A 24,534-nucleotide genomic window follows, 5' to 3' on the forward strand; every position below is an offset into this window, starting at 1 on the left:
TGTTCTTTCAATATCTGTAAAGAATTTTGTTGGGATTCTAATGGGGATTGCACTGAATCTATATATTATTTTTGGTAAAATGGCCATTTTTACTGTTAATCCTACTAATCCATAAGCATGAGAGACCTTTCCATCCTCTGATATCTTCTCTAATTGCTTTCTTCAAAAATTTTAAGTTCTTATAAAACAGGTCTTTCACTTGTTTGGTTAGAGTTACCCCCACCCCCACATACACACACACACAAGATATTTAATGTTATTTTTAGCTAATGTGAAGGGTATTGTTTCCATAATTTCTTTCTCAGTCCATTTGTTGTATGTATATAGCAGGGCTACTGTTTTGTTTTGTTAGTTAATCTTATATCTACCCACTTCACTAAAGTTGTTTATAAGCTGTATTTCACTGGTAGAGTTTTTGTGGTCACTTATATATACTATCATATCATCTGTGAAGAATGCTACTTTAACTTCTTTCTTTGTTGTTTGTATACTCTTGATTTCCTTTGGCTGTCTGTTGTTCCAGCTAGAACATTGAATACTATATTGAAATTATATGGAGAGAGTGGACAGCCTTGTCTTGTTCCTGATTTTAGTGGAATTGCTTTGAGTTTCTCTCCATTTAATTTGATGTTGGCTATAGGCTTGCTGTATAATGCTTTATTATGTATTTATGTTCCTTGTATCCCTGATCTGTTCAAGAATTTTAGCATGAAGAGGTGTTGGATTTTGTCAAATGCTTTTTCAGTATTTATTGAGATGATCATATGAGTTTTTTTTTTTAGTTTGTATATATGGTAGGCTATATTGACGGATTTTCATATGTTGAACCATTTCTGCATTTCTGGGATGAGTATCTAGTGTGCTTCCCCATCTTTTGATTTCTGTTGGCTTACCTAGATTTTCCATTTCCAGAATTCCATTGTTTTGTGTTTTCTTTCTTGTTTCTGTTTACATTTTTAGGTCTTGAACTGTTCTATTCATTTCCATCGACTAATTTTTCTTGATTTTCTTGACATCCTTTATGATATTTATTGATTTTCTCCAATTTTTTGGTTGTTTTTTCCTTGATTTCTTCATTGATTTATCTATTTCTTCTTTAAGGACTTCTATCATCATCATCAAGCTGATTTTAAGATGGTATTCTTGTGCTTCAGCTGTGTTGAAATATTTAGGGCTTGCTGTAGTGGTGACACATTGCTCTGTCTACTGTTATTTGGGTTCTTATACTTATTTTGGCATATGGATTTGGAGTGATATAGGTCTAGGTGCAAATTTCTGGACTTGCTTTCATTGAATGGGTATTTTATTTTTTAGTTTCTGATTCCTCTCTGGTCTTCAGGATCCTACAGCCTATGATTAGGTAGAGGGTCTCTACCCACATTGCTGCCCAAGTTTGAGGCTGGAGTTTTGGCTATGTATGTATGTGTCCTCTAGTCTGGCCTGGGTTTCTCTGGAGATCAGATACTGGCCTGGATTCTGCTGGGAGAGAAGCTTGCTGCTTGGTTTTCAGCAAATAAGCCTGATCTCTAAAGTTCAGGATGCTGGTCTGTCTTCTGAGAATCAGGATTCTTATCTGGCCTTTGATAGAGTGGAAGGCTTCTGCCAGGAGTATGGGACAGGATATGATGATGAGAAGTAAAGGAGCAATTGGAGTTATACTGGGCAAGCAGGGGCAGACTGGGGGGGTCTGTATTACCCCCAAGAAACTGTTCTGGCTTCTGGTAGAAGAGGAGGCTTCTGTCAGAGGTGTGGGTCTGGGCATGGTGACAAGAAGGGGACAAGAGATTGGGGTTATATTCAGCAGACATGGGTGGGACAATGGGAGTGGCTTCCATGGGAGGTGTGGTCCAGGATATGGTGATAAGAAGAAGAAGAAGAGTAGTTGGAGTTGTGCTCTGCAAGTGTGGGCATGGTGGGAAGTGGTCTTACCTGGGATTCAGGATACTGGCCTGGCCTCTGGAGGAAGAGGAGGCTTCTGACAGAGGTATGGGCTGGGAAATGGTGGCAAGGAGAGGAGAGGCAATTGGGGTTATATTGGGCAGTCACACAAAGGGTGAGGGAGGTTTTAACTGGGGTTCAGGGTGTTGGCCTGGTCTCTGTAGAGTCAGGGGCTTCAATCACAGGCTATATTTTTCTTATTTGAATTTTCCTAAGCAAGTTGGGCTTCCCAAACAAGAAATAGCACTAGCATATAATAGTGTATAAGTCAGAATAACCACTGTCCTAAAAATAGGCTATATTATTCAAATTTTAAATACCTTTGTTTTAGGAAGAAAATGGCCAGCTTACTTTTAGAAGCAGCCCCTCAAAGGATCTTTCATAGTTTTTGTTTGGGTGTGTGATCACATGCTTATGAATACGTGCATTTATTTTTATAATATACTTCTCCATGCTCACCATTAAACGGTACATCTATACTACATTGTCTCTTACCCTAAAGCTCAGAGGCCATCATGGAAGAGAGGATGAAAATATCATAAGAGCTGGAGGTCAGGAAAGGTTTAGGCACAAATGTATCTTCTAGAAATGATAGAACGTTGTAATCAAGAGCTCACAGCACCCATGGTTGTCTATTGAAGACTCACGAGATCGAGTCAGTCAACATTCAAGCATGGATTAGTGAGAGGTCCATGAGCCCCCACTCCTGGCTGAAGAGTTGTTGTCATTAATGGATACTAGGAGAAGGAGAGTTAGTTTGCCTTAAAAATGTGGTTTCTGGTAGGTCAAGATCAAACTCCAGTAGGTGAACCCACACCCAGGAGACTATGGGCAATTGTTCTTATTGGATGAGAACATTGGACTGAGTGCATTGTTAGAAAACATTCAGAGACATGAAGTTAGGAGGGTTGTGGGGAGGGTGATCTTGGAGGAGTCAGGCACAGGAATGGAGGAGTGAATATGAGCAAAGCACATTGTATGTAGGTATGGAATTCTACATTTACATCTATTTTAAGTCAAACATTGATTGACTACACTGAGTGTGGTTATGATGTTTTACAAACACTTCACTGATAAATTCTATAAATAAATTTATCTATATAGATAAATTCTATAAGGTATACATAATTTGTCTCATAGCTGAAAGCAGTAAGTTTTTCAAGTGAAAGGGGTGTCAAAAATCTGGATTGGGGCTTGCAGACATGACACAGTGTTAAGAGCACATGCTGCTCTCGCAGGGACTTGTATTCGATTCCTAACACCCACCTGATGGCTCACAACCATCCATATAACTCTAGTTTTTGGAGATCCAATTCACTTTTCTTACCTCTGCCAGCCGATCCTGCACATAGTACACACAAATGCTTATAGGGAAAAACACTCATACACATAAAATAATAAAAACATAAAACATTTATTTCATCTGAATAGGTATTGTGGATAATAAAATCTAAGAAAGGGACTCTTATCCCTTTATCTCTCTTATCCAGATTCAAAGATATTTGAAATAATGAGGTATTTCCTCAAGTGAAAGTCTTTAAGCTTAAAATTGCACTTCAGTATGGAAACACTATTAGAAAAATAATGATGTTTTATTAATTATTATCTTTCAATATAGTGTATAGTATCTGAATATTGAGTAGTAAGCTTTCTTCAAGTGATTCTAACCTAATTCTTTGCTTCTTTCTACTATATAACAAAGCAAAGGAACACCATAAGCTATAAGGTAGTCCCCACATAGCAACACAGTGCATGGCATTCAATGACTGCTTAGTCATTGTCAGAGTGTATAAATAGAAGGTAGGATTAAGATTTAGCATACAGAAATGGCAGTTACTAGCAGTTACCCTATGATAGAAGACATGAACTTCTCCTATCTTCAGGAAAGCCAGCATGTCTGACCCTTTTAGTCAGGAAAAAGAGTATTTGGGCAGTTAATTGGGGGGGGGGGGTTGGAGACAGGGTTTCTTTGTTGGGTAGTTAATTTAATCCCAGACATTGATCACCAGAAAGAGAATTTGATATTCTGTCTGCAGACAAAAGAAAGTCCAAGTTGATGATTTCTGCCTGACTTGGGAAGAGGTCAGGTGATTGTTTAAGGATAGCCAGATGTTCTCCAAGGAGAAGTCAAGGATGTCTGAATTTGTCTCTAATTTTAGGTTTCTAATGTTTTAATTATGTAAAACCACTGATTAAGAAAGACAACTGTCACAGCACTGAATAAAAAATATGTAAACAGTTCAACTGCATATTATATTACAAAGGGTGTGCAGCAGGCAAAACTTTTCATTGACGGTTCAATGATCTCAAGAGAAGAAAACACTTGTTTCTCATCCTACCCCAGGAACCATAGCAAACAACTCACTCACTGTAGGTAAGGGAACCTATAGCAAAATACAAACAGCCCCTGATGAATGGTCATAAACCATATCTTTGGGTACAACTTAATTGTTACAGTTGGATGCTGAGCCCTTCCAAATCACCATGTAAGAAACCAAAAGATTCAATGAATCCATCCACAATTAGGGATCCATAATCTCACCCTCTCTCATAATATTTCCAAAAGAAATCATTCTGAAAAAGAAACCATCCTTACAAACTGGTGATGCAGTACCCACTTTCCTAGTAATCTCAGTGGGCTTAGAAAAGAAGCATGTCAGTAGACTTCATCACAATATCAGCCAGAAAAGGGCACTTGACTAACCAGCAGCCACTTAGAATCATTTCAAAGTTGGGTCCCAAACAGCTGGACTCTGAACAGCTTCAACTAAGTTAGAAGTGGATATCCCAGATTCCTCTGACAAAGAGCAGTTTCCTTGTTTGTTGACATCAAATAATTATGTTGCTCAAAGCCAACACAACTTGAGAATATAGAAAACTGCACCTAGATCTGAAAGCCCAGTAAAAATTCCCAGTTCTATGTTATGAAGAAGATTATTGGCAAAGAGAATCCTTAAATTACCCTTATAGCATGTATCTTCTCGGCAAAGCACCAAATGGCCCTTTCTTCACTAGCCAAACTAATGGGGAAAGAATACATCCACAGATGGCAACAAGACCTGTATTGAGCCAATCATTATAATCTTCTCTCCTACCAACGCTTTTACCATACATCAAGCAGCTATCAAAGTACCAGAAAAATACCCAGAAGGCACACAGCAGAAGGGAGGTGTGGTCTGGCAAGTCAAAGTCTGGATGATTATTCCTGAGTAATTAAAAGCTGGCTTAAACATCAGTCGTTCATAACCTTACATATAAGCCAGTTCCTGACTAATTTTATGCTGCTTGTTAATTCTCCATGCTAAATACTACAGTTATTGAGTATTATTATTATTTTATTATTATTAAAAAATTTCTGCCTCCTCTCTGCCTCCCATTTTCCTCCCCCTTCCTCCTCCCCCCTCCCTTTCCAGTCCTAAGAGCAGTCAGGGTTCCATGCCCTGTGGGAAATCCAAGGTCCTCCCCATTCCATCCAGGTCTAGGAAGGTGTGCATCCAACCAGGCTAGGCTCCCACAAAGCCAGTACATGCAGTAGGATCAAAACCCAGTGCCACTGTCCTTGGCTTCTCAGCAGCCCTCGTTGTCCTCCATGTTCAGAGAGTCCAATTTTATCCCATGCTTTTTCAGTCCCAGTCCAGCTGGCCTTAGTGAGCTCCCATTAGATCAGCCCCACCATCTCAGTGGGTGGATGCACCCATTGCAGTCCTGACTTCCTTGCTCATGTTCTCCCTCCTTCTGCTCCTCATTTGGACCTTGGGAGCTCAGTCCAGTGCTCCAATGTGGGTCTCTGTCTCTGTCTCCATCCATCGCCAGATGAAGGTTCTATGGTGATATGCAAGATATTCATCATTATGGCTATAGGAGTTATTGAGTATTCTGATGCTATACTAAGATGATAAAATTTCTGATGAATTCAACATTAATATGTTACTTCTCTGTATTTTCAAAGAGGATTTCAGCAGATAACATTCCTTATAAGATGTTGGAAAAGAAGTAGCCTTGTTAGAATTAAGATTTAAAATCTCCTGAACAGACATTAAAATTCTCCTCTTTTTAGTATCTCCTCTGCTTTTGTTGAGAAATTTCCTCTATTGCCAGTTTTTTCCCTCTGCAATAAACAACTGGACTTAAATTATAGCACTTCAGGTTCTAATAGTCTATGTCAACTTTGATCAGGAGAAATTCCATCTATGTGACTAACCTTTTTCACAATTGCATAGTGCCTGACACAGACACAGCTTAAATAAAGGTGAAAAGGACAGCATCCCATAGTAGATTAAGAGCATTTGTTAGATGGTACCCAGTTTGGATGGTAGTGTTACTGCTTATTAATTGTATGATACTGGAAAAGGCAATTCACCTTTCTGTTCATCTGATATTTTTTCCGTCAAAATGAATGTTTGTGATATCTTCCATTTATGGTGCCTATTATTGGAATGTAATTCCATTGTAAACTGGTTGTGTGGGTATATGGATGTGGATGTGTGTAGTATTAGGTAGAATAATTATGCCTGGTAAATTTTCTCAAAACTCACTATGATAAATACCATGAACAAGGTAACTTAAAGAAGTAAGAGTTTATTTGGATTTATAATTTGAGAGCAATAGTCTTTGATGGCAGAGGAGGCATGGCAGCAGATGACCAAATGAGAAAGTTAACACATGTCCATCAAGACACAAGCAGACAACTTGGAAGTGGAAGTTAGGCATGACTATAAACTGTCAAAGCCAGCCCCCCTAAGACATACTTCCTCCAGCAAGGCCCTACTTCCTGCCAAACAGTACCACCTCCCTGGACCAAGTATTCAAATACATGGGGGACATTTCTTATTCAAAATACCACACTGTTTTCTGTCAAATTATATTTTGCTGTTTTAGCTTAAGAATGAGATCTTGCTAAATAACCCAGACTGGCCTATGTACTACCAGGCTGTTCTAGATTTAATCATCATAATATTTAGGTGTATCCACTTAACACAAACACTTTTGAAGTATCATTAAAATTGGACAAATACATAGGCAATATCTATTTAAATTTTTTAATTCTAATAAATGAATTGCTTATGCAAAATTTGGAAATTTTATAACATAAAAACAATGATAAAACTGTGCTTACCCCAGAAATTCCATGCAACAATCTCAAATTACTAATGAAGCTTCTTTAACCACTTGCATGATTCAATATCCTTCTGAAAGATACATGGACACCACTTCTTATCTTACTGTATGTAGAGAAAATTTATGTATATTTACTCAAAATATATCATAATTTAAATTCTTAAGATGGAATATTCTTTGCTTTCAGATTACAAGAAAATTTATGGATGGGCTCCAGGGGCTACAAAAAAAAGTAAGTAGTAATCATGGAAGAGAATTCCAAACTTACATCTCATCAATGGTGAGACAAAAGTATAATGTCACTAGAGATAGGTGCTATACACCATCAGGACTGGGAGAATTGGGGTTTCATTAACATCACTGCCCTTTGGATCAGGAGTAGACACCTTAGCACCATTAACACACACAACTTCAGAATCTGCCTCCATCAGACATTTGCTATGACCCCAATCATTCAGTGAAGAGCTGCCCAAAGAGAGTAGAACCCATCAATGACCATGCTTTATGGAGTAAATAGTTACCAGACACCACAGATTCTATCTATATCTAGAGCATCTAAATTATGTAATATGTGTTCCAACTTTCAGTTCTCTCTTTGTTTCTCAAATCTATAAATATATTTTGGGCTTTAAGAGTCACATTAGCAATCAGGGAAATGCAAATCAAAACAACGTTGAGATACCATCTTACACCTGTCAGACTGGCTAAAATCAAAAACACCAATGATAGCCTTTGCTGGAGAGGATGTGGAGTAAGGGGTATACTCATCCATTGCTGGTGGGAATGCAAACTTGTACAACCGCTTTGGAAAGCAGTGTGGAGGTTTCTCAGGAAATTCGGGATCAACCTACCCCAGGACCCAGCAATCCCACTGTTGGGAATTTACCCAAGAGATGCCCAATCATATTACAAAAGCATTTGTTCAACTATGTTTATAGCAGCATTATTTGTAATAGCCAGAACCTGGAAACAACCTAGATCCCCTTCAGTGCAAGAATGGATGAAGAAAGTGTGGAATATATACATATTAGAGTACTACTCGGCGGTAAAAAACAATGACATCTTGAATTTTGCATGCAAATGGATGGAAATAGAAAACACCATCCTGAGTGAGGTAACCCAGGCCCAAAAAGATGAACACGGGATGTACTCACTCATAATTGGTTTCTAGCCATAAATAAAGGACATCGAGCCTATAATTTGTAAAAAATCCTAGAGAAGCTATATAAGAAGGTGAACCCAAAGAAAAACATATAGTTATCCTCCTGGATATTGGAAGTAGACAAGATTGCCGGACAAAAAATGGGAACCTGGGGGTGGGGTGGGATGGGGGGATGGGGGGATGGGGAGAGAAAAGTGTGAAGTGGAGGATGGGAAGAGCTTGGGGGTAATAGGATGGTTGGGATATAGGAAGGGTGAATATGGGAACAAGGAATTATATATCTTAATTAAGGGAGCCATTCTAGGGTTGGCAGAGACTTGACTCTAGATGGGTTCCCAGGTGTCCAGGAAGACGCCCCCAGCTTGTTCCTTGGGCAGCTGAGGAGAGGGTGCCAGAAATGTCCAGATCCTATTGCCATACTCATGAATATCTTGCATATCACCATAGAACCTTCACCTGGCATTGGATGGAGAAAATGACAGAGCTCCACATAGGAGCACCAGACTGAGCTCCCAAGGTCCTGATGAGGAGCAAAAGGAGGGAGATCATGAGCAAGGAAGTCAGGACCGTGAGGAGTGCGTTTACCCATTGAGACGGTGGGACAGATCTAACGGGAGACCACCAAGTCCAGTTGGAATGGGACTGATGGAACAGGGGACCAAACCGGACTCTCTGAATGTGGCTGACGGTGGAGGAGGACTGAGAATCCAAGGACAACGGCAATGAGCATGAACTCTACAGCATGGACGGGCTCACTGTGAGCCTTGTCAGTTTGGTTGCTCACCTTCCTGGACTTAGGGGGAGTTGGGAGGACCTTGGACTTAACATAGTGAAGGGAACCCTGATGGCTCTTTGGCTTGGAGAGGGAGGGAGTGGGGGTATGGGTGGAAGGGAGGGGAGGGAAGGGGGAGGAGGAGGGGAAGAGATTGAAATTTTTAATAAAAAAATGAGAAAAAAAATACATAAAAAATAAAAAGAGTCACATTATATATTTAGTAGATTGTTTCTTATAATTTACTTAACACATATACAGCCTCATGAACACTCAGGGCATCTGGTTTATATTAAGTCATTCAGTATTTCTTTCTAAATAAAAACTTAAAATGTGTTTTAAAAGAAGAACTAGATCTCCTGCCACCTCAGAGAAACTCTGAAATACAGCTGAAGTACAGGCTGTGACTGCACAGAGAGGACCAAGAAGTGAGTGATCACTCACATAGCAGGGCACTTCAATCTTTAGGCCCTCAGTAGCAGGGCAAGGCCCCGGGCCCCTCCCCTACCTACATCAGCTACTCTAGCCAGCCAACAGGCAAACTTTCTACAGATAGGTTGCTCCAACACCCTCACTCCATCAATCAGACCCTGTAAACTATAAGTTGCACTCTGCCCCCAAACCCTCCTATCCCCCACAGCCTCAGAGGAACTCTGAAGCACAGACAGCGATTGCAAAAAAAAAAAAAAAAAAAAAAAAAAAAACAAGAAGTGAGTGATGATCTGCACAGCAGGGCACCCCACTCTCTAGGCCCTCAGTACCAGGGCAAAACCCAAGGCCCCTCCCCCACCTGCTTCAGCTTCTCTAGCCAGCCATCAGGCAAGCTTCCTAGAGGTAGACTGTACCAAAACACCCACTCTGTGGATGGGGCCCTGTAAGATATGAGCCCAACTCCACCCCAAAACCCTCCAATATATCACCCCCAGCGACTTCAGAGAAACTCTGAAGCACAGGCTGCAACTGCACAAAGAGGACCAAGAAAAAAATCTCTGAAACACAAGCTGCTATTGCACAGAGGAGACCAAGAGAGTGGACCAAGAGAGTCAGACAAGAGAGTCCTCAGCGACTCCCCAAGACACAGACAGTGACAGGACAGAGCAGACCAAGAACAGTTCCCAAAGACACAGATAGAAACTTCAAGGATTGGACAAAGAGGCAAAGACACTGCCAGCACCAATTGTCGGAGGAGATGTGTAGGTGCCAATGCAATAATTCATTCAAAAACCTAAAAAGCAACATAGCAACATCAAAACCCAGTGGTCATACAACAGGAATATTTGAACATCCTAACTCAGAAGAAACAGAAGAAAACAATTTTAAATGTAACATTATGAGAATGTTGGAGACCATTAAAGAGGAAATGGAATTTTTCCTTAAAGAAATGGAGGAAAAGACAAACAAAAAAATTGGAAGAAATCAATAAATCTCTTTAAGAAACCCAAGAAAAAACAAACAGGTGAAGCAAAGAGTTCAAGACTTGAACACTGAAAAACAGGCAATAAAAAAAACACAAACCAAGGGAATTCTGGATATGGAAAATCTGGGAAAATGGATGGGAACGAATGTACCAACAGAATACAACAGATGGAAGGGAGAATCTCAGGTGTTGAAGATATTATAGAGGAAATAGATTCATCAGTCAAAGAAAATGTTAAAACCAACAAATTCTTAACACAAAACATCCAGGAAATCTGGGACACCATGTAAAGACCAAACCTAAGAATAATAGGGATAGAAGGAAAGGAACTCCAGCTCAAAGGCACAGAAAATACATTTAACAAAATCATAGAAGAAAACTTCCCCAACAAAGAAGGATATCCGTATGAAGGTGTAAGAAGCTTACAGAACACCAAATAAACTGAACCAAAAAAAGTTTTATCACCATATAATAATCAAAATGCAAAACATACAGAAAATAAACAAAGAATATTATGAGATGAAAAGGAAAAAGGCCAAATCACATATGAAGGCAATTACACCTGACTTCTCAATGAAAACCATGAGAGCCAGAAGGTCCAGGACAGATGTCCTGTAGACATTAAGACCACAGATATAAACCCAGACTACTATACCCAGCAAAGCTTTCAATCACCATCTATGGAGAAAATAAGATATTCCATGACAAAACCAGATTTAAGCAATGCTTATCCACAAATCAAGCCCTAAAGAAAGTACTGGAAGGGAAACTCTAACCCAAGTAAGCTACATGCACCCACAAAAGCTCAGGCAATGGAGAGGGAGGGAGGGAGGTATGGGTGGAGAGGAGGGGAGGGAAGGGGGAGGAGATGGAAATTTTTAAATATAAAAAAATAAACCAAAAAAAATAAAAAAGCTCAGGCAAAAGATAACCTCCCACTAGCAAACCCCAAAGAAGGGAAGCACACAAACACTACCACCAAAAAAATAACAGGAATTAACAATCAGTGGTCATTAATATCTCTTAACATCAATGGACTCAATTCACCTATAAAAAGACATAGGCTAACAGAATGGATACAAAAGCAGGATCCATCCTTCTGCTGTAAACAAGAAACACACCTCAACCTCAAAGACAGACACTCTCTCAGAATAAAGGGTTGGGAAAAGATTTTCCAATCAAATGAACCTAGTATCTAACAAAATAGACTTCAAATGAAAATCTATCAGAAAGGTTGGAAAAGGACACTTCATATATATTACAGGAAAAATCCATCAGGATGAAGCCTTAATACTGAACATCTATGCCCCAAATACAAGAGCACAGACATATGTAAAAAAAAAATTACTAAAGCTTAAATCACACATCAAACCGCACACACCACTAATAGGAAACTTCAACACCCCACTCTCCCCAATGGAAAGGTCATCCAGACAGAAACTTAACAGAGAATAAGAGAAGTAACAGATGTTATGACTCAAATAGATATCTATAGATCATTTCACCCAAACACAAAAGAATATATCTTCTTCTCAGAGCCACCTGGAACCTTCTCGAAAATTGATCACATACTGGGTAACAAAGCAAACCTCAACAGATAAAAAAAAATGGAATAATCCCCTGTATCTTGTAGGATCACCATAGTTTAAAGTTAAAATTTAACAACAACACTATTGGCAGAAAGTCTACAAACTGATGGAAATTGAATGGTGCTCAACTGAATCACCCCTGGGTCAAGGAAGAAATAGAGAAAGAAATTAAATACTTCCTAGAATTGAATGAAAACGAAGGCATAATGTGCCCAAACCTATGGGACACTATGAGAGCAGTGCTAAGAGGAAAGTTCATAACACTAAGTGCCTATATGAAGAAAGTGGAGAAATCTCACACCCGTGACTTAAGAGCTCTAGAACAAAAAGAAGCAGACTCACCCAGGAGATGTATACTACAGAAAATAATCAAGTTAAGGGCTGAAATCAATAAAATATAAACAAAGAAAACAATACAAAGAAACAATGAAACTAAGAACTGGTTCTTTTAAAAATCAACAAGATAGGCAAACCCTTATCCAAACTATTCAAAAGGTAGAGAGAGAACATCTAAATTAAGAAAATAGAAATGAAAAGGGGAACATAACAACAGACAAGGAGGAAATCCAGAGAGTTATTAGTTTATACTACAAAAACTTGTACTCCAGAAAATTGGAAACACCACATAACAAAATTAAATCACAACCAGGTGAACAATTTAAATAGACCTATAACCTGTAATGAAATAGAAATAGTCATCAAAAGCCTCCCAACCAAAAAAAAGCCCAGAGTCAGATGATTTCCTTGCAGAATTCTACCAGAACTTCAAAGAAGAACTAATAACTATACTCCTCAAATTGTTCCACATAATAGAAACACAGGGGACATTGCCAAACTCTTTTTATGAGGCTAGTTACCCTGATCCCGAAACCACACAGACACAAGCAAGAAAGAGAATTACAAATTTTCCCTCCTTAACAAAGATACAAGATCAATTAAAAAAAATCAGTAGACCTCCTACACACAAATGATAAAGAAAATGAAAAAGAAATCAGAGAAATAGCACCCTTTACATTAGCCACCAATAGTATAAAATATCTTAGGGTAACACTAACCAAAGAAGTGAAAGATTTGTTTGACAAGAACTTTAAGTGGTTGAAGAAGGAAATTGAAGAAGATACCAGAAAGTAGAAAGATTTCCCATGCCCTTGGATAGGTAAGATCAACATAACAAAATTGGCAATCTTACCAAAAGCAATCTATAGATTTGATGATATCCCCATCAAAATCACTACACAATTATTCACAAACCTCAAAAGAGCAATAATCAACTTCATATGGAAAAAGAAAAATCTCAGCCAGCCAAAACAATCCTGTACACTAAAGGAACATTCAGAGGTATCACCATCTCTAACATCAAGCTCTATTATGGAACTACAGTAATGAAAACAGCCTGGTATTTACATAAAGGCAAACAGGTTGGCCAATGAAAACAAATCAAAAACACGGATATTAATCCACACATTATGAACACCTGATTTTTGGCAAAGAAGATAAAATGGTAGACTGGAAAAAGAAAGCATCTTCAACAAATGGTGCTGGCATAACCTGATGTCAACATATAGAAGAATGAAAATATATCCATATCTATCCCTATGCACAAAACTCAAGTCCAAATGGATTAAAGACTTCAATATAAATCCAACCACACTGAACCTGATAGAAGAGAAAATGGGAAGTAGCCTTCAATGCATAGGCACAGGGGACCACTTCCTAAATGTAACACCAGTAGCACAGACACTGAGAGCTACAATAAAGAAATTGGACCTCCTGAAAGTGAGAAGCTTCTGTAAAGCAAAGGACACAGTCAATAAGACAAAACAGCAGCCTACTGAATGGGAAAAGGTCACCAATCCCACATCAGACAGAGGACTGATCTCCAAAATATATAAAGAACTCAAGAGGATAACTATTTGTTTTTCTTTGGATTCACCTTCTCATTTAGCTTCTCTAGGATTTTTTTACAAATTATAGGCTCGATGTCCTTTATTTATGGCTAGAAACCAATTATGAGTGAGTACATCCCATGTTCATCTTTTTGGGCCTGGGTTACCTCACTCAGGATGGTGTTTTCTATTTCCATCCATTTGCATGCAAAATTCAAGATGTCATTATTTTTTACTGCCGAGTAGTACTCTAATATGTATATATTCCACACTTTCTTCATCCATTCTTGCACTGAAGGGGATCTAGGTTGTTTCCAGGTTCTGGCTATTACAAATAATGCTGCTATAAACATAGTTGAACAAATGCTTTTGTAATATGATTGGGCATCTCTTGGGTAAATTCCCAACAGTGGGATTGCTGGGTCCTGTGGTAGGTTGATCATACTAATGAATATCTTGCATATCACCATAGAACCTTCACCTGGCATTGGATGGAGAAAATGACAGAGCCCCATATAGGAGCACCAGACTGAGCTCCCAAGGTCCTGATGAGGAGCAAAAGGAGGGAGATCATGAGCAAGGAAGTCAGGACCGTGAGGGGTGTGTTTACCCATTGAGACGGTGGGACAGATCTAACGGGAGACCACCAAGTCCAGTTGGAATGGGACTGATGGAACAGGGGACCAAACCGGACTCTCTGAATGTGGCTGACGGTGGAGGAGGACTGAGAAACCAAGGACAATGGTGATGAGCATGAACTCTACACCATGGACGGGCTCACTGTGAGCCTTGTCAGTTTGGTTGCTCACCTTCCTGGACTTAGGGGGAGTTGGGAGGACCTTGGACTTAACATAGTGAAGGGAACCCTGATGGCTCTTTGGCTTGGAGAGGGAGGGAGTGGGGGTATGGGTGGAAGGGAGGGGAGGGAAGGGGGAGGAGAAGGGGAGGAGATGGAAATTTTTAATGAAAAAATGAGAAAAAAATCAAATAAAGAACTCAAGAAATTAGACATCAAAATACCAAATAATCCAATTAAAAATAGGGTAATATCTAAACAGAGAATTCTCAACAGAAGAATCTCAAATGGCTGAAAGACACTTAAGGAAATCTTCAGCATCCTTAGCCATCTGGAAAATGCAAATCAAAAGACTCTGCAATACCATATTACACCAGTAAGAATGTCTAAGACGAAAAACACCAATGATAGCTTATGCTGAAGAGGATGCATAGTAAGGGAACACTCCTCCATTGCTGGTGTGAATATAAACGTGTACAACCACTTTGGAAATCAGTATGGCATTTTCTCAGAAAATTGGGAAACAACCTACCTCAGGACACAACAATACCAATCTTGGGCATATACCTAAAGAATGCTCAATCATACAAGGGAATTTGTTCAACTATGTTCATAGCAGTATTATTTGTAATAGCCAGAACCTAGAAACAACCTAGATGACCCTCAATCCAAAAATGAATAAAGAGGGGCTGGAGAGATGGCTCAGAGGTTAAGAGCATTGCCTGCTCTTCCAGAGGTCCTGAGTTCAATTCCCAGCAACCACATGGTGGCTCACAACCATCTGTAATGACGTCTGGTGCCCTCTTCTGGCCTGCAGGCATACACGCAGACAGAATATTGTATACATAATAAATAAATAAATATAAAAAAAACAAAAATGAATAAAGAAAATGTACTTCATTTACACAATGTAGTATTACTCAAGTGGTTAAAAAAAACAATGACATCTTGAAATTTGCATGTAAATTGGTGGAACTAGAAAAAGCCATCTTGAGTGAGCTAACACAGACACAGAAAGATGAGCATGGTATGTACTCACTCATAAGTGGATACTAGCTGTAAAGCAAAGGATGATGAATATAGTCCATGACCCCAGATAAGCTAAGTAGCAAGGATAATTCTAAGAGAAACACATATAGAACCCCTGGGAAGGAGAAATTGACAAAATCTCCTGACAAAATTGGGAGCATAGAGGTGGGGAGAGAAGGGAAGGCAGGAGGGAAGGAGGAGGTGAGAAGGGAAGGGGGAAAGAGAACTTGAGGGAATGAGATAGTTGAAATAGGGGAAGGATAGAGATGGAGGGCAAGGATAGAGATATCTTGATTGAAGGAGCCATTATGAGGCCAACAAAACACCTGGCACTAGACAAATTCCCAGGAATCCACAAGGATGACCCCAGCTAAGACCCTAAGCAATGGTAGAGAGGGTGTTAGAACTGTTCTTGCCCTGTAATCAGATTGAGTTCTATCATAAATGTAACCATAGAAACTTTAAACAGCAACTGATGGAGACATATGCATAGAGCCACAGCAGAGTACTGGTCTGAGCTGCCAGAGTCCAGTTCAAGAATGGGAGGAGTGAGAATATGAGCAAAGAGGTCAAGACCATGATGGGGATACACATTGAAACAGCCTACCTAAGCTAATGGGAGCACACCAGCTCTGTCCAGACAGGGAAGGAACCAGCCAGCATAGGAGCAAAGTAGGCCCTCTGAATGTGGGTGACAGTTGTATGGCTGGGGCCACTGGCAGCGGCACCAGGATTTATCCCTACTGCTTGTACTGGCTTTTTGGAACCAATTCTCTTTGGAGGGATACCTTGCTCAGCCTAAATATTGTAGGGACAGCCTTGGTCCTTCCTCAAAACAATGTGCCTTACCCTCTATAAGGGAGATGGAATGAGGTGGGGTGGAAGGTGGAGGCAACTGGAGGAGGGGAGGGAGTGAGAACTGGGATTGGTGTGTAAAATGAAAAAAAAATAGTTTTTTTAAAAAACTAAAAAAAATAAATAAAAAAGACTAAAGTAAATCATGAGCAAAATTTTAAAAATTATACTGGGGTAAAAGAGGCTGTTAAATGGGAATATAAAACTCTGAATCTGGCCAGGTGGTGGTGGTGCATGCCTTTAATTCCAGCATTTGGGAGGCAGAGGCAGGTGAATTTCTGTGAGTTCAAGGTCAGACTGATCTACAGACTCCAAAGCTATATAGAAACTCTACCTTGTAAAACAAACAAACAAAATCTCAGAATCTAAAGATAAATCTTTGATAAACTTGGCTACATAAAAATTTAAAGCTACTAATAAAATGCATAAGACAAAGAGTAAAAAATATTTGTTTTACATTTAAAAGAAAAATTATTTCATATTTCAAGAGCTATTAAAATTCAGTGAGAAAATCAAGTAAACAGCAAATGAGTAGAAGATAGAATAAGAAATTCAAATTACCAATAAACATACAGATCATACTGAAACTCACTTATACTTAAATACAAAATGAATAAATACAAAAACAATAAGATATCATTTTCTACTTATCAGATTGATAAAGACTATGACAGTTTGAACACTTTAAAATCAAGGTATTAGTATATGTGTGTGCATAAATAATATATATGCATAGAAAGCTTCTAAAGTGATACATAGGAACCTAAACAGTGAATCCTAACTAGAGTAGGTAATGAAGGAATAAGATTTGACTTTTCCTCTGTTCTAGCTTCCGTTGGTATGATAAGAAACTATAACCAAAAACAACTTGGGAAGTATTGTTTTGCATACACTTTCATGTCATAGTCCATCATTGAGGGACTTTGATGTGGGATGTCCTTCTGTACATGTGTTGCTTTTATTGGTTGGTGAATAAATTTGTTTAGGGAAATGGCTTAGCATAGTAAAGCCAGGCAGGAAATCTGAATGGAAATAGAGAGATAGAGAGTAAGCAGAGTCAGGGAGATGCCATGTATTGCCGAAGGAGAGGACGCTAGAACCTTACCAGTAAGGCACAGCCTCATGGCGATATAGATTCATAGAAATTAGTTAATTAAGATATAAGAGCTATCTAGGAATATGCTTGAGTTATTGGCCAAACAGTGCTGTAGTTAATACAGTTTCTGTGTTTGGGTAGCCAGGAAACATAAGAGCAGTCTCCTTTTACAGGTGTTGTAATGTGGAGTGGCAGGCTGCATCCTGCCACCCGGATAGGTTAACCCCCGAAATAACCACATGGAAATTATATTAATTTGAACACTGCCTGGCCCATTAGCACTAGCCTCTTATTGGCTAACTCTCACATATTAGTTTAACCTATCTCCATTAATGTGTATTGCCACTTGACTGTGGCTTACTGGCATGAATCTAACCAGCGTCCATCTCAGAAAAGAGAGCCATGGTGTCTGCCACACTGCCTTCTTCCTCCCAGCATCCAGTCCTGTCTTCCTCGCCTATCTAAATCCTGCCCTATCAAAAGGCCTAGGCAGTTTCTTTATTTGACCAATGAAAGCAACAGATAGAAAGAAGATCCTCCTATACCATTTTCCCTTTTTCTGTTTAAACAAAAAAGAAAGGCTTTCACTTTAATATAGTAAAATTACATATAAAAAGCAAAAATTACAGTTACAATATTTATATCTATTTTATCTTTTATCATAACTAAGGAAAACAATAACTATCTACCTATTCTTCAACTCCATCAAAGACTCCAGAAGGATATAATATTACCTAAGTAAACAGGAAGTGCATTATAAGCAACTTCCAAAACTCTAGAAATGACAGAGACATCTCACTGCCTGGACAGTCACCCAAAGTTTTTTCTGTACCGTTGGGGCATCCATCTTTGGCTTACAGGCCCATAGTATCCAGCAGACTTTTCCATGAAGCAGGAAGTTTCAAAGACAGTTCAGTCACTTTTTTCTGTGTCCTGCAGAATTTCTCACAGACTCTTTCATGAATCAAGAACCCCGAAGGAACCTCTCACATTTAGGCAAGTTCAGCAGTCCTCTCTCTGCAGGTTCTTTGTGTTCAGTTTATGTAACAGTCCAGGCAAGAGCAGTTTCTTGCCCAAATGTCTAACCAACTCCATAAGGAGCCTGTTCGATGCCCATCTTCCTCTTGAAGTAGATTGGTGCTGCCAGGAGCAGACATGTCTCGTTGTCATGAAAAGCTCTAAGTTATTAAAACATTAAATGCCATATTTTGTAATCTTTGAAAGATATGAAGAATGCCTATCTGAAATATATCTATGCACATCTAGAAAATATAACTAACATGACTACAAGCTTGACTATTATCGATGATTATCCATTAACAACCTATATTTCCTAATTATACATTACATTTTTTATTTTTTATACATTACATTTTTAAATGAACTACACAATCACAATACCTTAATCAAGATCAGAAATACATATACATATAACAAAATTGACCTTAAACTTGTATCAATAAATCAAGATTTATACCAATGCAAACTATTCATATCTATATCATATCCTCCTTTAAATATAAAAGAACATTTATAAACAATATTTGGGAATATGGGCACAGTTATTTTTCTCCAAACTGCTTCGTGCTAAATGGGGATGCTGCTAATCAGGTCTTTCATGGTATAACCTGTGTGCTAGATTCATCTCAGTTGGCAGTTGAGTGAAGTAATTTTTTGAGGGTGTTTACAGCAACCTTTCAGGAGGACATGGTCTATCATATCATATTGGTCTAGAAGGAATCCACAGGGTCTCATCTTCTGTGAAAACAAAAGAAGAACCTTTTTTTCCAAAGCATCATATCCTTAGACCCAAATTTTGAAGTCATGATATTTTTAGAACATATATGTTGGTTTAGTTTGGCAGCCCATACAATAAAATGTTTTTCTGTACTTAGCTCCTTTACAGTCAAAAAATTTAAAGAAAACACAATATACAAAATCCAGGCTCACGCTGGAGAGCCACTCTATTGTAATGTGGAGTGGCGGGCTGTATCCTGCCACCCGGCTAGCTTAACCCCTGAAATAACCACAAGGAAATTATATTAATTTAAACACTCCCTGATCCATTAGATCTAGCCTCTTATTGGCTAACTCTCACATATTAGTTTGACCCATCTCTATTAATGTGTATTGCCACTTGACTGTGGTTTACCGGCATGAGTCTAACCAGCATTCATCTTGGAGAGGAGAGCCATGGCATCTGCCACACTGTCTTCTTCCTCCCAGCATCCAGTCCTGTCTTCCCTGCCTATCTAAGTTCTGCTCTATCAAAAGGCCTAAGCAGTTTCTTTATTTAACCAATGAAAGTAACACATAGAAAGAAGACCCTCCTACACCATACAGGATTTCACGGCAGGAACTCAAGAAGAATCTTGAAGTACAAACCATACAGGGACACTACTTTCCAGTTCACTCACAGGCCCAGATTTAGCTTGCTTTCTTAGTGAGCCTAGGATCACCTAAGGATGATACTGCCCACAGCAGGTTGGCTCTCCATGTAGCTATTAATAAACAACATAATCTCCCACAGACATGGCCACAGGCCAATCTATTCCAGGTAACTTTTCAATTGAGATTCTCCTGTCAAACTACTGTAATCAGTGTCAAGTTCATAATTAATACTAAAGCATAACCCTTTGCTTTTTTTAAATAATCCAATTTTTAAACATGAGCAAAGTTACATTTTAAATGCAAAAGGTAGTTGATAATAAGAACAGCAATAGTAAGAATAAATGACAGGGAAAAAAGAGTCCATAAGGGTAGGTGTAAGGGCAATAGAACACATGATAGATGCAAGTATAAAGGGAAATACTGAAAGCAGAAAGGCACAGCTGGGACGGAGAAGGGAGTAGAGAGATGAGGAGGTGCAGAGTGTCAACCAAATATGAATATTATTAAAATGTGATGAGGAAACTTGTTATTTTGTGATGAATTTGTTAAGTGTTAAGCAGAAAAGAAAGGAGAGGGAAATGCTAAGATCCAAGTCCATTTCAAGCTTCTATGGCTGTGAGGCCATAGGCTCCTCTATGTGGAGAGATGGTGCCTAATTATTCAGGCTTCTTTTTATGCTAAACTGTTGCCACATTACATTCTGCACTGTAATATTCTAGGTTAATTTGACAATTTTCATTTTCATACACATTAATCGTAATTGCACTTTAACTTTAAAGTCTTTTCTGAGAACTACAGGTGGAAAGCATTATCATTAACTGTTTATCAAGTAAACACACATTTAGAACAGGTTTATTAATGTAAAATGAAAGAAAACAGACATCTGGTAGAAAAAAATATGTTTTGAGAAAATCTGACAAGATTAAGTCAAATCTTTTTCTTCCAGCTGCACCTGTAAATTCCTAATCTTTACCCAAATGCTGAGACACCACCCATTTGTTCCAATAAGGCATATAGCATACAGGTTGAGAACAAAGAGGAAAGTTGTGTCATCATGCTGGTTTGAACCACCCCTCCCCAGGCTCTTTGACTTTGTGGACATTTTCACTTGAGAATATTGCTTAACTTTCCTGAGTTCCAACTTCCCTTTCATTATCTATAAAATGGAAACAATGAAAAGACCAAGAAAACCTGTGAGAAACTGTTAGAAAAATTAAGCAAAGTGAGTAACAACACATAAAATATTTAACGCATTATCAGGAACACGATAAATAATCTGTAAGTATGAATAATCCATTATTTTTCACAGACCTAGTACTATATTAAGATCATGTGAGGTATAATCTCCCCTCTTATAAGGCAGGTAAGTAGAAGAACATACAAGTTTCAAGCTTCCTATATTGTTCCTATATTTATTGGTACCTAATCATCTAGCTTCACCATCAAAAGAAAAAAAAGGTACAGCAGTTAAGCTCCAAGACACAAAATGTTTCTTGCCAACAGTCCACCCAGTAAGGGAACAGTTTTTTCACACCATAATATTTTTATTGATTATTTGGGAGTTTCTCAGAATGCACCCTGATCACACTCACTTCCCAGTCCTCCCAGATCCACTCCGCACCCTAGAGCTTTCTTCCCCCCCCCCAAAAAAAAACAATGCACCAAGTCCAGTTTGTGTTGCTCATATGCTCACTGGAGCACAGTCAGACTTCCAGGGGCCAGCACATTATGAAGACTAAGTCCTTGCCACCGTACCCCTTTTAAAAAGTGATGCCAGGCAACAGCAACAGCAACAGCATTACACAGAAAGAAAGGTAAATCCATTGGGGGAAAAAAACAAGTCTTTAGTTAAGTTTAATAACAACAAAGCAACAAATTGATTATTTTCATAACATATATTCTCAAAACAAGCTGCTAATTACATTTTTACAACTTTATGAAATGAAACTGGAACAGTTCAATTTTGTTGATTTCATATGGGCTGGGCAGACAGCGAGGCAATCACTGTAGAACAGGGAAGGCCTGTCCTTTCCCGGGTGTTCCCGAGAAGAACAACACATCAATCAAGTGACTTAAAAATTTTAAACAACTATATCTGCTGGTGCTGGAGATGACACTAAAGGAGAAGACAATAATAGCTACACTAACTGATAATCCAACTCAGAAGTACTTTCAACCATTAGAAATGGCAAAACAAGGACAAGCCAAAAATCTCATAAAAGCATAGTGTTAGGTTCATAACAGTGAAGCCAGAAGTCATTCCTCACCCCCTCACCACCTCTCAACCTCATCACCTCACAAGCTAACTGCTACATGTGAGTCAAACATAGTCCTGGCGCACCCTGTTCTGAACTTCTTTAGTGTTTTTCCTTCAGTATGCCTGAGAAAGTGCCCAATGAAGGAGAGAAGGTAGAGATTTTCTTTGTCTTTCTAGAAGAAATCGTTCCTTCAGGCAGAAACATCTCAGCTCATGTTCCTCATCATCTAGACTTTCTCGAACAAGGAAATTTTCCTCCAGTAGTTGATCTCTAATGCTTCCAATACCTTGATCAAGATTCACTATGATAACCTGATGGACCCTTTCAAGTTGAGCAGTGGTAAAGATCTAGAAATTGACAATATCCACAGGCATCAGGAACACAAGTTGAGTTTGATAGACATTGGCATTGGCATGACCAAGGCTGACCTCATAACTAACTTGGGAGCGATAGCCAAGCCTGGCACAAAAATGTTTGTGGAGACTCTCCAGACTAGTGCAGACATGTCCATGATTGGGACTGGATTCGTATCTGCCTATCTGGTGGTACAGAAAGTGGTTGTGATTACAAAACAAAAATATGAGCTGTATTCATGGAGTCTTCTGCTAGTGGATCCTTCCCTACATATGCAGACCACAACGAACCTATTGGCCAAGGTACAAAAATTATTCTTCACCTCAAATAATACCAACCAGAACACCTATATGATATGAGGGTCAAAGGAGTGATGGATAAGCACTCATAGGTCATAAGCTATCCCATCATTCTCTATTTGGAAAAGGAAGGAAACGAGTACTGATGAGGCAGATGAAGAGAAAGGTGAGAAAGAGGAGAAAAATATAAGAATTAAGAGAAGCCTAATATTGAAAATATGGGAGTGAATGAGGAAAGTGGAAAAGAAAAATAAAAGAAAAAGAAAACCAAGAGTATTAAGGAGTAATACCTTGATCAGAAAGAACTGGATAAAATCAAGCATATTTGGACCAGAAACCCTGATGATTTCATTCAGAATGAATATGATGAATTCTATATAATTATGAATTCCCAATAAGTGGGAAGACTACTTGGAAGTCAAATACTTCTCTGTAGATTTGTCAGAATTCAAAACATTGATCTTCATCCTGCAGCAGACTCCCTTTAGCCTCTTTGAGAACAGGGAAAACCACATCACTCTTACATTCATCTTGTGTTCATCATGGGCAGCTGTGATGAGCTGATACTTGAATACCTCAACTGTATCTGTGGATTGATTGACTACAGTACCTACCCCTGAGAATCTCCTGAGAATAGCAAACTCTTGAAAGTTATCTACAAAAAAAAAAAACATTTTGAAGAAATACCTTGAGTTTGTCTCTTATGTGGCAGAAGACAAAGAGAACTAGAATCTGAAGCTTGGAATCCAAGAAGATTCCACTAACCTGTGATGCCTCCCTGAGCTTCTGCGCCATCACACTTCTCAGTCTGGAGATGAGATGACTTCCATGTGTCTCACGCTAAGGAGACACCGAATCCATCCACTACGTCACTGGTCAGAGCAAAAAGCAGGTATCAAACTGCCTTTGTGGAGCATGTGCAGAAGTGAAGCTTTGAGGTGGTGATATGACTGAGCCTACTGATTAGCACTAAGTACAGAAGCTTAAAGAGTTTAATGGAAACAACTGGTCTCGGTGACTAAGGAGAGCCTGGAGCTACCAGAGAATGAAGAGGAAAAGAAAATAAATGCAAGAGAGCAAGGCAAAGTTTGAGAATCTTGGTAAGCTCATGGAGGAGATCTTGGATAAGAAGGTTGAGAAAGTGACCATCTCCAGCAGTCATGTCTACAGCCTATTGTATTGTGAGAAGCACCAATGGCTGCACAGCCAACATGGAATGGATCATGAAGGTGCACGAATTTTGAAACAATTCTACAATAGGCTACATGCTGTTCCTAGACACTAACCCCAACCACCCCACTATGGAGACCCTGCAGCAGAACACCAAGGAGGACAAAAATGACAAAGCCATCAAGAACTTAGAGGTGCTGCTGTTTGCAACTGCTCTTCTCTTCCTTCTCCCTTGAGAATCTCAAGACCCAATGCCATGGAATTTATTACATGATCAAACTAGGTCTAGGCACTGAGGAAGGTGAGGTGCCAGTGGAGGAGCCCAGCGCTGCTGTTCCTGATGAGATTCTTTCACTTGAAGGTAACTAGGATGCACATCACATGAAAGACGTAAATAGAGATCT

The 24,534-nt window shown here is 39.0% G+C and overlaps 1 pseudogene; it reads left to right on the forward strand.

The window, feature by feature from the left end:
* Positions 1-1,806: 1,806 nt before the first annotated feature.
* LOC119804351 lies at positions 1,807-23,052 on the forward strand (annotated as a pseudogene).
* The last annotated feature ends 1,482 nt before the right edge of the window (positions 23,053-24,534 follow it).

The sequence above is a fragment of the Arvicola amphibius genome, chromosome X, assembly GCF_903992535.2.
Source record: "Arvicola amphibius chromosome X, mArvAmp1.2, whole genome shotgun sequence".
Lineage (NCBI taxonomy): Eukaryota > Metazoa > Chordata > Mammalia > Rodentia > Cricetidae > Arvicola > Arvicola amphibius.